The following is a 15805-nucleotide window of genomic DNA, read 5'->3' as shown; positions in this document are numbered from 1 at the left end:
CTTGATGTTGTTGGCGTCACTTCCTGATGAGTACGAGCACCTTGAAACTACTCTACTCCATGGAAATGACGAAGTTTCTCTCAGAGAAGTTTGTTCGGCTTTGTACAGCTATGAACAAAGAAAGCGAGAAAAACAGAAGGGCGGAGAAGGAGAAGCACTGTTTGTGAGGGGTCGTCCTCAAAATCAAACGAGGACAAAGAAGGGAAGATCCAAGTCAAGATCCAGACCCAGCAAAGATGAATGTGCCTTTTGTCGAGAAAAAGGGCACTGGAAGAAAGACTGTCCGAAGTTGAAGAATAAGGCCAAACATAACAATGGAAAGGCTATTATGGATTCAAATGTAGCTGATTGTGATGATTCAGACTTCTCATTAGTTACAACAGAGTCATCAACATCATCAGACATATGGTTGATGGACTCGGCTTGTAGCTATCATATGTGTCCCAACAGGGACTGGTTCGTGGAATTTCAAGAAGGAGAATATGGAGTCGTCCACACAGCGGATAACAACCCTCTTACCTCATATGGCATTGGTTCAATACGATTAAGGAACCATGATGGAATGATCAGAACATTGATAGATGTTCGATATGTACCGGATTTGAAGAAGAATCTCATCTCTGTGGGAGCCCTAGAATCAAAAGGGTTCAAAATCATTGCAGAAAATGGAGTGATGAGAGTATGCTCCGGTGCACTAGTGGTAATGAAGGCTAATCGGAAGAATAATAATATGTACCGCTATCGTGGCAGTACAGTTATTGGGACAGCGACAGTGACATCCAGTGACGACAAAGAGGCAGAAGCAACCAAGCTATGGCACATGCGCTTGGGACATGCTGGAGGAAAATCCTTGAAAACTCTATCAGATCAAGGATTGTTAAAAGGAGTAAAGGCTTGCAACTTGGAGTTTTGTGAGCATTGTGTCAAAGGGAAACAGACAAGGGTTAAATTTGGTACAGCGATCCATAATACTAAAGGCATTTTGGATTATGTACACTCTGATGTTTGGGGTCCTTCCAAAACACCTTCATTGGGTGGGAAGCACTATTTTGTAACCTTTGTTGATGATTTTTCCCGAAGAGTATGGGTGTATACAATGAAGAGCAAAGATGAAGTGTTGGGAATTTTTCTCAAATGGAAGACGATGGTGGAGAATCAGACAGGCAGGAGGATCAAGTGTATTCGCACAGACAATGGAGGTGAATACAAAAATGATCATTTCAATAAGGTATGTGAAAATGATGGCATCGTCCGACACTTCACTGTTAGACATACACCACAACAAAATGGAGTGGCAGAACGTATGAACCGGACCTTGCTGGAGAAGGTACGGTGTATGTTGTCCAATGCTGGCTTGGGCAAAGAATTTTGGGCTGAGGCAATTACATATGCATGCCACCTCATTAATCGTCTACCATCTGCTGCTATTGATGGCAAGACACCATTTGAAAAATGGTATGGAAAACCTGCTGTAGATTATAACTCTTTGCACGTGTTTGGCTCAACTGCATATTATCATGTGACGGAGTCAAAATTGGATCCAAGGGCAAAGAAGGCTATTTTTATGGGAATTACTTCTGGAGTCAAAGGATATCGCTTATGGTGTCCTATGACAAAGAAAGTAATATTCAGCAGGGATGTTACCTTTGATGAATCTGCTATGGTAAATAAGGTAACAGAAGATACCAAACAAAATGAAGGTGCTTCTAAGCAGGTGGAGTTTGAGGGAAAATTTATTTTTCCTACACAAGAAGCAGAGGAGGAAACAAATGAAGATTATCCTCTAGAAGGAGAGCCAGTAGAGGAGATTCCAACTCAGGAACCTCAACAACAACTTGAATCAATAGCAACCAGCAGGACAAAAAGAACAATAACGAAACCTGTTCGTCTCATAGAGACGGTTGCTTGTGCAACCTCAATTGTAGCTGATGATGTTCCTACTACTTATAAAGACGTTGTCCAAAGTTCAGAAGAAGATAAGTGGAGGATTGCCATGAATGATGAAATACAGTCCCTTCATCAGAATCATACATGGAGATTGGCCAATCTCCCGAAGGGAAAGAAAGCAATTGGGTGCAAATGGGTATTTGCAAAGAAGGAAGGATTTCCTAACCAAGTAGATGTTCGCTACAAAGCAAGATTGGTGGCCAAAGGATATGCTCAAAAGGAGGGAATTGATTACAATGAAGTGTTTTCTCCAGTTGTAAAACATTCCTCCATTAGAATTATGTTGGCTTTGGTAGCACAATTGGATTTGGAACTAGTTCAGATGGATGTAAAAACTGCGTTTTTACATGGAAACTTGGAGGAGGAAATCTACATGACTCAGCCAGAAGGATTCAAAGTTGCTGGAAAAGAAAATATGGTGTGCAAACTTGAAAAATCGTTGTACGGATTGAAACAATCTTCTAGACAATGGTACAAGCGATTTGACGAGTTTATGTTGCGGCAAGGGTACAAGAGAAGCAAATACGATCATTGTGTGTATTTGCACAAGCTTAAAGATGGTTCCTTTGTATATCTTCTCCTATATGTTGATGATATGTTGATAGCTTCCAAGAATTTGGAAGAAATTGATAAGTTGAAGATTCAACTGAAGAAGGAGTTCGAGATGAAGGATTTGGGTGAGGCAAAGAAAATTCTTGGCATGGAGATAATTAGAGATAGACGTTCAAAGAAACTCTGTTTATCTCAAAAGGAATATTTGAAGAGAGTACTTCAACGTTTTGGCATAGATGACAAGACTAAGCCAGTTAGTACTCCACTTGCTTCCCATTTTAAGCTAAGTACTACTATGTCGCCAATGGATGAAGTTGAACGAAAGTATATGTCAAAGGTACCATACGCAAATGCTGTTGGTAGCTTGATGTATGCAATGGTTTGCACAAGGCCTGACATTTCACAAGCTGTTGGAGTTATTAGCAGATATATGCACAATCCAGGGAAGGAGCATTGGCAAGCTGTGAAGTGGATTCTACGGTATATTCATAATACTGTAGATGTCGGGTTAGTTTTTGAGCAGGAAGACAATCAGTCTGTAGTTGGATATTGTGACTCAGATTTTGCGGGTGATCTGGACAAACGAAGATCAACTACTGGTTATGTGTTTACTTTTGCAAAGGCACCAGTTAGTTGGAAGTCTACTTTGCAGTCAACAGTTGCTTTGTCTACAACAGAGGCAGAGTACATGGCTATTACAGAGGCTGTGAAAGAGGCAATTTGGCTTCAAGGATTGCTAAAGGAGCTTGGTGTTGAACAAAAAGGTATCACAATTTTTTGTGATAGTCAAAGTGCTATTCAATTAGCGAAGAACCAAGTTTATCATGCAAGGACGAAGCACATTGATGTTCGGTATCATTTTGTACGAGAAATCATAGAAGAAGGTGGAGTCACAGTGAAGAAAATTCATACTACGGAGAATCCTGCTGATATGCTGACAAAGGTGGTGACTGCGATCAAGTTTCAACATTGTTTTCAACATTGTTGAACACTGAAGATTGAAGATGAAGACACAACCAAATTTGTTATTGAGAGAAAATTGAAGATGTGGAATTTTGCCAAGGTGGAGATTTGTTGAATTTGACAAAATGTTTGTCCCACATCGGTGGGAAAACAAAAGTTGGGGGGATTTTCCCCCTATAAAAGAAGGCTTAATGTTTAGGATTTAAACACACCTCTCATTTGCCTTCTCATCTGTTTAAGGCATTTGTATCTTCTCTCTTTAGTATTATTTCACTTGTATTTTTGGAGTGGAATAAAATATTGGTTGTGTCCGAGGAGTAGGCAAAATTAGCCGAACCTCGTAAATTCTGGTGTTCCCTTTATTGTTGCTTTGTTGTCTTATTTATTATTTGGTGGCTGTCATAAATTTTGGTATAGTAGTTGTGACTTATTCACACTCTATACATTTGGCTTCCGCAACAGCTATAACATATTAATTAATTACACTGATCGCACAAAAAAGTTACATTGTTAGTGTATAAGTTAAATCCTTAACTAATATACAGGTTGGAAAAGTACAACTTCGATACAATTAATATGTGATATTCTTGCGTCTCCTTATTATTTACTAGAGGATTAGGTAAAACTTATGCTCGCGGCTTCTGCTAACCCTTGATCGACAATAAATTTATTTTCTTAAAAGGAACTAATTAAGCTCAGCTTTATGTTTCAAGAATTTAGTTCTAATAGCCTGTATGGTTTTATTTAGAATATATTTATTTTAGACAGTTAAGGTATTTGGTCAAACTTTTAGAAAAGAAATAAAAGTTGTTGAGTAGTGGCAGAAGCTCTTGTTCAAAAGCATATCTTTTACTAGAAACGTTTTTAAAACTTTGGTGAAACACAAATTATTATTATTATACTGTTAGCGAAAGAATTTTTCAAATGGGTTAGTCAAACACGATTGTTAGTCTTCAAAAAACAAAATCGAAAAAACAAAATACACTTGTTAAAATAAGCATTTTTAAAAGCTTAGCAAAACAGTTTAGTATATTCGGTACGTGTTTTCAAACAGCAGTATAAATCCTTTTAAGATGGTTTCATACTCCTTTTGTCTTATTTTATGTGATCTTTTTCACTTTTCAAGATTCAAACTATTTAATTTTGACCGTACATTTGGACATAGAATTTTTTTAATTTTACGAAATAAAATTTATATTTTTGGAATCTATGTAAAAAGTAATATAAGTTATAATAATTAATAATTTAAAATATTTAAAACACATAAAAATTTTGCAGTCAAAGAATTATTAGTTTGACTCTTATTAAATCCGAACACTTTCGTGTAAATTCGACGCAAGAAGTAGTAATCTAGTATGTTCTTTTTGTTATGCCACTTTGTCTTTGGTGTTTAAGTAGCCAAAGCCCCCAAAAAAATGATTTCCAAGATCAATCTCCAAATTACATACAGTTACTTATTATTAAACGTTATGAAAATTGAAGTGCTGAACTGACTTGTTTGGCTTTCGGTGGAGTTTGACAGTTACAATTACTTTGAAACTAAGTATGCCATATAGTTTTGCAACCGCTTTCATTTTTTGTGGCTTTTTTCTTAATTTGTCAAAAAATATATTTAAAAATAATTTAATTTTAAATTTCTTAATTTATCTTTAATGAGATAATTTATAATCGCGCAAATGTTTATGATTTGTTTTATACCATATGTTTTAAAAAGATTTCATCTTTCTTAAGTCTTTTGTAAGTCAAATACCATCACACAAAATGGGACAACAGGAGTAATTTTTTGATTTGATTACAAATGTTAGCATGGTTCTTAATTGAGGCTACAAACAATAGTTTGCTCACATCATTATCACAGAAAAAATATGACAAGTATCAAAACCACGAGGGACGTATCTAGAGCAACTGATAGAAGAGATGGAAAGTTTTTGGTCATTTTTAATGACAGTATGTGTACAAGGTACCTTTTTGCTTAACCTACATGAAGCACTAAAACGACAGGATTGCATTATTAACCATTTATTCGTTAAAATTAATATTAGCCGCTGATATTATGAAAACAAATCACTCAATGTTCTTGATTAATATTAACTGCAGATATCCTGGAAATTAAAACAAAACGAGTAAATGGCTAATATCGGAATGTGTAAAAAAAAATTAGACTAAATTATCATCAAGAGAATTCAACATCTATTATATATAAATAAAAATATATATAATTTGATCTTATATATAAAATACGATTTTTGTGCAAGTGGGATTCAAATGGATCACAATCCCCCCTCTAGATCCGTCCCTATTTGTAAGTGCATATAAATTCAATTTCAGTTGTAAATAGAACCTTTCCCATAACGTTTGTGACACTTTCTGAAAAGATTGCTTTCATTTGTTAACTTCTTATTGTAATTATGTATACGGGTAAAATCGGGCACATGGTATATTCCGGTCTTCCATTAAGATAAATCAAGCTCGAGACATGATCACGAGGGACCGAAATCAAGGAGAGGGTCTAATTGAGTCCGAGTCCTGGTACATGACGCCCGCCCTCGAAAATATCGGGGTCATGATCCGGGACTGGTCCAAACCCCGAAAGACTTCGAAGAACATTGTCAAGCAATCAAACACGACCAACGGAAGGCCGTGATATCCGCGACCGGCCGAATATACGGCGTGGATCTCAGTACGTATCGATGAAGAACCGGCAATCAGTTAAACAGAAGATTTTTTACCTTTTATGGAATTGTACCTAGAGTAGGATTCCCCTACTATATAAAGGCGGGTCTGATAATTCGTTAAACATGTTATAACATGTATTCCAAAGCAATACACCAATGTTTTCACTATTATTGAAAGCTCTTTTTCTTGTTCATCAGTACTGACCATTATGAGCCCGGATCGAGGATGGATGTTTCATTAAGGCTGGAATCACCCTCCTCACGTGGTTTGAATTTACCATACCTTTATTTGTTTGGTCTAACATAATTTATCCTTTGTATCGAATTTATCTGCATATCCTTAAAACCACGTATAAATTTAATTGTTATCCACTTTTTAGGGTAAATAGTTTGGCGCCCATCGTGGGGTTAAGAATAATAACGGCTATTTGATATAAACTTCCATAACACACCCTATTTTACACTTGTTCTTTGAAGTGTCTTTAATTTCAAGTTAAAATTTAAAATGTCGAACTCCCAATTTGCCCCTCTAAACATGAATGTTGAGTCTGGTCACCATGGCAAGAACAACAATATAGCACCGGCAATGAGGTGCCCCCTGTCGATCTCAATGGAGTTCCAGCTGCGGACCCGATCAACGGTAACTCACATGTGGCCATCAATGCGAATTTGCCTACTGATCCTAAGAACAACATCTACGAGGGAGTCCGATCGATTTCCCAAAATACGCACGATGGTGAACGTGATGGGATCAACTTGCGGGTGATCTTCGAAATACTACAGGCTCAACAGGAAGCGATAGACCAGCTGCAGAACCAAAGTTGCGCCCCCAGCAGAATTAAGCCCGAGCCGTCCCGGGAAGTCACCCGCAGAAACAAACCGGTCACGGAGAGGCCGAATGAGGCTAAAGTCGGGACTCACCCCGAGATCATAAAGATGCTCGAGGAGCGTACAAAACGGGTAGAATCAGGAGAAAAGAAAATCGAATCCAATGATAAAAAGGTGGAAACCTACAATTCTAGGGTCGACCAAATCCCAAGAGTACCACCGATATTGAAGGGCCTAGATTGCAAGAAGTTTGTTCAAAAACCTTTTCCTCTGAGTGCAGCTCCGAAGCCAATCTCGAAAATGCTCCGCATGCCTGCAACCCTTCTGGACCTGCTACAACTATGATTTTCGGCCTAAAACATCCCGGAACCTACCCTAAACTCCCGGAACTTCAAACCATCTGTACCAACACATGCCATGACATTGTTCAAAACTTCGGAGCACTCACAACAACATCAAATCACCAATTTAACATAGGATTCAAGCCTAAGAACTCCTAGAACTCTTAAATTATGCTTTCGATCAAAAATCCTATCAAATCTCGTGCGAATGATCTGAAATTTTGCACATACATCCCAAATGACACAACGAAGCTACTACAACTCTTGGAATTCTATTCTGACCCCTATATCAAAATCTCGCCTATCAACCGGAAAACGCCGAAATCTCGATTTCGCCAATTCAAGCCTAAACCTTCCACTGACTTCCAAAATACATTCCGATCACGCTCCTAAGTCCCAAATCACCTAACGGAGCTAACCAGACCATAAAAATTCTAATTTGAAATCAAATACACACAAGTCAAATCTTGGTCAAACCTTTCTAATTTTTAAGCTTTCAACTGAGACTATTCTTCCCAATTCATTCTGATTAACCTGAAATCCAACACCAACGATTTACATAAGTCATAATACACCACATGGGTCAAGTCATGCCCGAGAACTGACAAGCGAAGTGCAAAAACTCAAAACGACCGGTCGGGCCGTTACATCCTCCCCCACTTAAACATATGTTCGTCCTCGAACGTGCTTAGAGTTGTTCCAAAAGCCAACTAATCGCTGAATAACCTTACTATGCATATACTCGGGGGTGATCCCACGTCACCCTATTTCATATAGGTCCGATAACACATTGTAGCTGAAATTTCACAACCCAATCTAGCCTATAAACCATAGAACCACATTTGCACTTCTAAAATCCTCAATACGATAAGAATCTCACATCTATATTCAGAATAAGCCCGAACCAACTGTAATAACCCATACCTGCAACCTCAGGTGCAATTACATGATAAACCACGTAACTCAAACGCTCATAGCGATAACTTCTATTCACAGCAGCTGCCCACAACAACCGAATACCGGTAGAAAACCTCCTATCAACTAAAGTTTCATTCCAACACTTTCATATACTGCCAACGATAAATGAAACACGCAATAAACCATAACCATCTCTCATATCAACCATTCATGAAGCCACTTCTCCTTTGGCAAATACCATAGCAAATCTCCGAGCCGAACCTCGATATTATCCTTCCAATATGATAAAATCAAATCCGTTCGTATTCATTAATGTTCCCAACGATCTCCTCTAATCCAACACACCACTCTGGTGACATGACACAGAAATATAGGCCTAAGCCACAACTTGCATAATACGCGCACCAATAAGCAACGATCCGAACATACTCAAATCATGAAAATGACTCAAATGAAGGATCTGTACCTCAAGCTTACCAGTACCACCACAACACAAGGCTGAGAACCTATCTCGCATCGTAGGAACAGAACACACGAATCTAACCCGCAAGGTCACACCTCCACATAACTTCGTTGCGATGTGCGATCCTATCCAACACTGCTCTTCATGAACCACCTCAAGTCACTATGCTCGAAATCGACAACCACGCACAATTTGATGTCTGGAACCAAAGCAAGTCATCATACCCATGGTAGAGCAAATAACCTACACCACACAAACCCAAAAGGACATAACCCATACACCATTCACCGAGTAACACCCAATTTCTCTTCCCACTCGACTTCTACTATGAAACCCCAATAGAACCGCACCCTAGGTGCCTATAACCGACAAATCACAACACCTCTCTCAGCAATACAATTCAGAGCCACCCAAGCCGACTCAAGTGAGAACACGTATCCACATTGGCCTACCAATGAACTCCTCATCCAGGAAATCCTGAGGTTGTTCCTTCAACTCCTCTAACTCTGTCGGCGTCATACCATACTGTGCCCGACATCAAATTAATACCGAAATCAACCACCCTGCCCGGCAACATGCTCGGCCACAAGAAACACATCCAAAAAGTCTATCACCACCGGAACCGAATCAATGGTAGGATCCTCTGCACTGATATTTATCACGAAAGCCCACATAAGAAAAACAATTCTTCCCAGCCGTCCGCTGGGTCTTCAAAATATAAAACCACTTCAATATGACATAATCCGTCGAACCTCGCTACTCAATCCGTGGCATTTCCGGCATAGCCAACAGCGCCGCCTTAGTGCAATAGTCCAAAATGACACAACACGGAGGCAACCAGTCTAAACCCAATATCACATCCAAAATCTAACATATCAAGCAAGGAAAGATCCGCTCGGGTCACCAAACCCCCAATAATCACTAAACAGTGCCGATACATACGACTCACAATTACAATATAACCTAAATGTGAGAACTTCCCTGACTCTAAGTCCATATGGCACATGACTCAACACACCTGATCCCAATTCCGCCGTCCGAATACATACCACACCTCAAATACCTAATCATTCCACGAGAGATAATCTAGAATTCCTCTATGCCACCAAGCAAACTCGAATATCAACAGTCGATCTAACAAGAAAATGCCGCAATACTACAAAAGTATCATCAACTTAATCACATTGCCTTTTCTAAAACATATGCCCTCATCAAATTACCCCAAATTAGCAATATCATTTCCTTAATCATCTGAAGACCCTTTCTCTAATTATCTAAAGCTCGTTCCTCTAATTATCTGAAACTGCCCGTGCTGCCTAAGAATTTTATGACTTTCCGTTCAAAACTGAACCGTAACCTTACACACGCAAATCTCAATCCTCCACAACATACCGCATATACCATACCATCCTAGGATAACATGAGAACTTCACCTCCCTTCCGAGCCACAAACATCTACGTACTCCACTAGTCAAGAACTTTCCATTGATTCAATCTAGAAGGAAATCACTATGCATCCCATGCTCCTCATGCCCATAGAAACTATACATCTCCAACCAAGGTAGAAACCATCAAGAGCTCTCCGAGTTCCTCTTGCACAAACCAAACCTACCAGGACTGAATCCTTCTAACTCGACCAAGCTATGCAAGCCATCAAAACCTAAGAGAATTGCCGCAAAATACCTGCAGAGACTCGTTACCTCGAAAACACCCAAGGAACTAATCATATCCTGACCATACCGATCTGGCCTACTACCACGCTATCCCATCTATTTGAGTTTCCCTCTGATCTACTGTCAGCTTGACACTTCTTCTTGCTACAACGCCATAATTCCTCAACCCAGACTCACCACGCGAGACCCAAGCACAAAACTACACCGTCCAAGACTCATAAGCCGCTGAATACTCTCTCAAATATTCCCAAAAGCACCACACTCAAAATACTTTACTCTCAGAAAACTTCTTGTGAATCTAAATCTGTTACCTTTACCTTCCTGATACTGATACATAGAATCCCATAATTAATATAGAAAATACCACAAGTTTTGACATCTTCCAATGAAAACTCAGTTTCTAACCACATATACAACCTTAAAATTCCCCATTTTACATGTAGAATCTTGAACGCATTAGAACCATTCTCGAGAGTCATTCACTCTATTCAAACTGCAATTAGCCTGACCAAATGAACAGAACCACACGTGCCTCAATAGCACTCCGACCGCTGAGTGTAACCTCATCCTAGAACAACCAAGCCACTTCCTGCTCTATGCACCGAGCATCCATTACCAACAGCTCAAGACGTTCCGTGATTCTCATACCCTATGAAGCATAATATAACCTCTATCAAAATTTTCCTTTACTCGAGCCATCCTCAGTCTCAATTTCCGCAAGCCACAACTGATTCACCAGCACACTCAAGCTGGAACCAACATAGCACCTAACCGTGCAATCACCTAATCAATAGCAGACTCCCCCACTTGGCTCAAAGCCATAGATAAACACACACTCAATAACTCATAACGATTATACTCTATTGATGCCATGATACCATATTGAGATTAAACTCAAATCTTTTATAAGCTTGTGAAAACACAAATCATCTAGAATTTTAACTCTTCTGCAATCTCGCATTCCACTCTCGCAACAGTCACACCCACTCTCTAAGCGACCTAATTTAAATTGCAACACATATCTTTCACTCGCAAATGATATCTTCTAACAGACACATAAGGATCGCACAACCTCAGAACATTTTGCAGGAGACAACCTACCTACTTGCCTCTAACTAACTTTTTTGTATACCTTCCACCATCATAAACTATACGCAATCACTTAGTTTTCCTGAGTCTGAACTCATACCGCAACATGAAATTTACTTCACTCACAACTGGGAAACATGAAAAGATCCTTCACATGCCCATAACTTGGGGCTATACCTCGAATCAAGATGGAATTCAAGCACCTAATAGTTCTTCTATCCTCTAGCAGACCATTCTCATCGCTTCCAAATCATATGGATACATCTCGCAGTACTAACATACTCATCACATAGTTATGCAGTCGTCACTTCCACTAATAGAGACACTACCGAACATATCAGTTCAAAGACACTTGCTCACACAATCAGCACCTCAGTGCTCATGCTATAGGCAAAGATCTGGCCTCAAGTCCTCCAGACTGACCCAACATCAACTCACAGATATCACGTCTCGCCCCTCGATCGGATAATCACAAACCATTGATGCACATCTGATACTGAGCGCTCATGCGCGCACACAAACGCGTGGAAGGAATTCAAAGAGTTACATTTCAAGCTGAATCAAAGGATGCACGATAAGAATTCAAGAATGTGAAGTTTTCCTAAAGGTTCTGTAGCCTCTCGAGGATAAATACAGACGTCTCTGTACCGATCCGCGAGACTTTACTAAACCTGCTCATGACTCATGAGACCTATGTAACCTAGGCTCTAATACTAACTTGTCACGACCCTAACCCCGAACCCGGTCGTGATGGCGCCTCTCGTAAAGACAAAGCCAGCCAGTTCAACCTAACTCAACTTTTAAAGCAGTTAATCAACATGAAAATAGTCTAAACATGATTTAAACAATACTAAATAGCGAAAATATCGATAACAAATGCGGAAAGTCCAACCCGACACAGCCTTAACCGAGGTGTCACAAGTCATGAGCATCTACTAGGGTATAAATACAACTAAAAGCCTGGAGTGTACAAATACAGTCTAATGAAATGAAGAGAGAGAAAAGCAGTGCTGCGAACGCCGGCAGCTACCTTGCTAAACTCTGATGACTCTGCCTCCGATCATCCAAAACATATCGGAATCTGCACACAAGGTGCAGGGAGTAATGTGAATACTCCGACTTAGTGAGTAATAATAATAAATAAAGACTGAAGGCAAGAAATCACGTAAAACATATCAAGATGTTGTATAGAAGCAGTCCAAAACCAGTAAGAAAGCAGTGAAGCTGTAAAAATCTCTTAAAATATCTTAGCTCAATTTAAAATTCTTTGAAAATGGCTTTTTCAACGGTTACACAAATGAATGAAAAATATTTAGTGCAGAGAAGCACAAAAATTTGCCCCTCGGGCACAAATACCATAGTTTAACAGGTAAAATGACAAGTAAATATGAAAGATAAACAAATAAAGGTTCGCCCCTCGGGCACAATGTCAATAACTCCGCCCCTCGAGCAATATCTCAGAACAATACCAGCCCATCGGGCAATCACATAGAACGGTACCAGCCCATCAGGCAATCACATAGAACGGTACCAGCCCATCGGGCTATAACATAGAACAATATCAGCCCCTCGGGCTATCTCTCACATCACAATGGGTACTCGCGCCCACTGGGTGTGTACAGACTCCAAGAGGAGCCCCTTACGGCCCAAACGCAATATCAAGCCATCTTGTGGCATCAAATCTAGTCCCTCGACCTCATATCAGTCAAGCCACCTTGTGGCGTATATATCTCAGGCCTGCGGCCTTATAAACAATATCAACAAGCCACCTCGTGGCATACATATCTCAGGCCCTCAGCCTCAATCAGTATCAATGTTTCCTCAAAACTAGGCCCTCGGCCTTACTCAGTCAAAAATACTCACAAGCCCCTCAGACATTAGTAAAACAATATTTCTCAGCCCAAAACATTTTTTAGAATATCATTTAAGTCTCAAAACGGAGTAAAAATGGCTTATTGGTAAAACAGTGGAAAATAATAAAAATAAGTCAAAGCAGTGAGGAAATAGTAATAAAAATACCCGAAGGGTTCAAATAGTCGGCACAAAGCCCAAATATGGCAATCAGCCCAAATCATGATGATAACAAATAAGTTTCAGTCAAATACGCAGTAAAATCATCAATCGGGACAGGCCAAGTCACAATCCCCAATAGTGCACGACCCCACACTCGTCAACAAGCATGTGCCTCACCTCAATATAGCACTATGATGTGCAATCCGAGGTTTCAAACCCTCATAGCATCATTTACAATCATTACTCACCTCGAACCGGCTAAATCTCTAACTCGCGATGCCTTTGCCCCTCGAACCGGCCTCCATGCGCGTCGAATCTATCCAAAATCAGAACGAATACGTCACAATATGCTAAGGGAACAAAGCTCAAGTGGACACAATCAAATTACCACAAAATTCCAAAAATTGGTCAAACCCGACCCCCGGGCCCATATCTCGGAATTTGACAAAATTCACAAAACTAGAATCCTTATACCCTTACAAGTCTAACCATATGAAAATTATCCAATTCCGATACTATTTGGTCCTTCAATTCATCATTTTACATTTTTGAAAGATTTCACAATTTTCTTCCCAAATTCCATCCCAAATCACGAATTAAATGATGAATTCAATGATGGATTCATGTACTCTAGCCAAATCTGAGTTAGAATCACTTACCCCGATGAATTTCTTGAAAAACCTTCAAAAAATCGCCAAAATCCGAGCTCTTTAGGTCAAAATATCAGACAAAACCCAAAAACTCGTATTTATAGAGTACCCCACAGATTTTTACCTCCGCGGACCGCACAAAATCGACCGCGATCCGCATAAAACCAGTGCGGTCTGCACAAAAACGATCGCGGCCGCACAGGCTTTCCTCTGCAGTGACAGGCTTTAATATTTTGTCCATAACATTCGCAACAAATTTCCAAATTGCGATATCTTTAATTTTTTGGAAACTAGACACGAGGGGCTACAAATTTTGTTTTTGAATCATCTCAAAATTCCTTGTAGATCAAAAGATATGAGCTTCCGAAGTAGGGCCAGTGAAACGTTCTCCATCGCGGCCGCACTGCATTTTGTGCGGTCCGCACAGCACCTACCGTGGCCACACTTTATTTTGTGCGGTCCGCACAGCACATACCTCGGCCTCACTTCTTTTTGTGCGGACCGTGCGGGTGGGTTCCGAGGCCTGCAACCCTTCTGGACCTGCTACAACTATGATTTTCAGCCTAAAACATCCCGGAACCTACCCGAAACTCCCGGAACTTCAAACCATCTGTACCAACACATCCCATGACATTGTTCAAAACTTCGGAGCGCTCACAACAACATCAAATCACCAATTTAACATAGGATTCAAGCCTAAGAAATCCAAGAACTCTTAAATTATGCTTTTGATCAAAAAGCCTATCAAATCTCGTGCGAATGACCTGAAATTTTGCACACACATCCCAAATGATACAACGAAGCTACTGCAACTCTTGTATTTCCATTCCGACCCCTATATCAAAATCTCTCCTATCAACCGGAAAACGTCGAAATCTCGATTTCGCCAATTCAAGCCTAAACCTTCCACGGACTTCCAAAATGCATTCCGATCACGCTCCTAAGTCCCAAATCACCTAACGGAGCTAACCGTACCATAAAAATTCTAATCTGAGATCAAATATTGAAAGCTCTTTTTCTTGTTCATCAGTACTGACCATTGTGAGCCCGGATCGAGGATGGATGTTTCATTAAGGCTGGAATCACCCTCCTCACGTGGTTTGAATTTACCATACCTTTATTTGTTTGGTCTAACATAATTTATCCTTTGTATCGAATTTATCTGCATATCCTTAAAACCACGTATAAATTTAATTGTTATCCACTTTTTAGGGTAAATAGTTTGGCGCCCATCGTGGGGTTAAGAATAATAACGGCTATTTGATATAAACTTCCATAACACACCCTATTTTACACTTGTTCTTTGAAGTGTCTTTAATTTCAAGTTAAAATTTAAAATGTCGAACTCCCAATTTTCCCCTCTAAACATGAATGTTGAGTCTGGTCACCATGGCAAGAACAACAATATAGCACCGGCAATGAGGTGCCCCTGTCGATCTCAATGGAGTTCCAGCTGCGGACCCGATCAACGGTAACTCACATGTGGCCATCAATGCGAATTTGCCTACTGATCCTAAGAACAACATCTGCGAGGGAGTCCGATCGATTTCCCAAAATACGCACGACGGTGAACGTGATGGGATCAACTTGCGGGTGATCTTCGAACTACTACAGGCTCAACAGGAAGCGATAGACCAGCTGCAGAACCAAAGTTGCGCCCCCAGCAGAATTAAGCCCGAGCCGTCCCGGGAAG

Source organism: Nicotiana sylvestris, chromosome 8 (assembly GCF_000393655.2).
Source record: "Nicotiana sylvestris chromosome 8, ASM39365v2, whole genome shotgun sequence".
Taxonomy (NCBI): domain Eukaryota; kingdom Viridiplantae; phylum Streptophyta; class Magnoliopsida; order Solanales; family Solanaceae; genus Nicotiana; species Nicotiana sylvestris.
Note: the sequence above shows the minus strand (reverse complement) of the source record.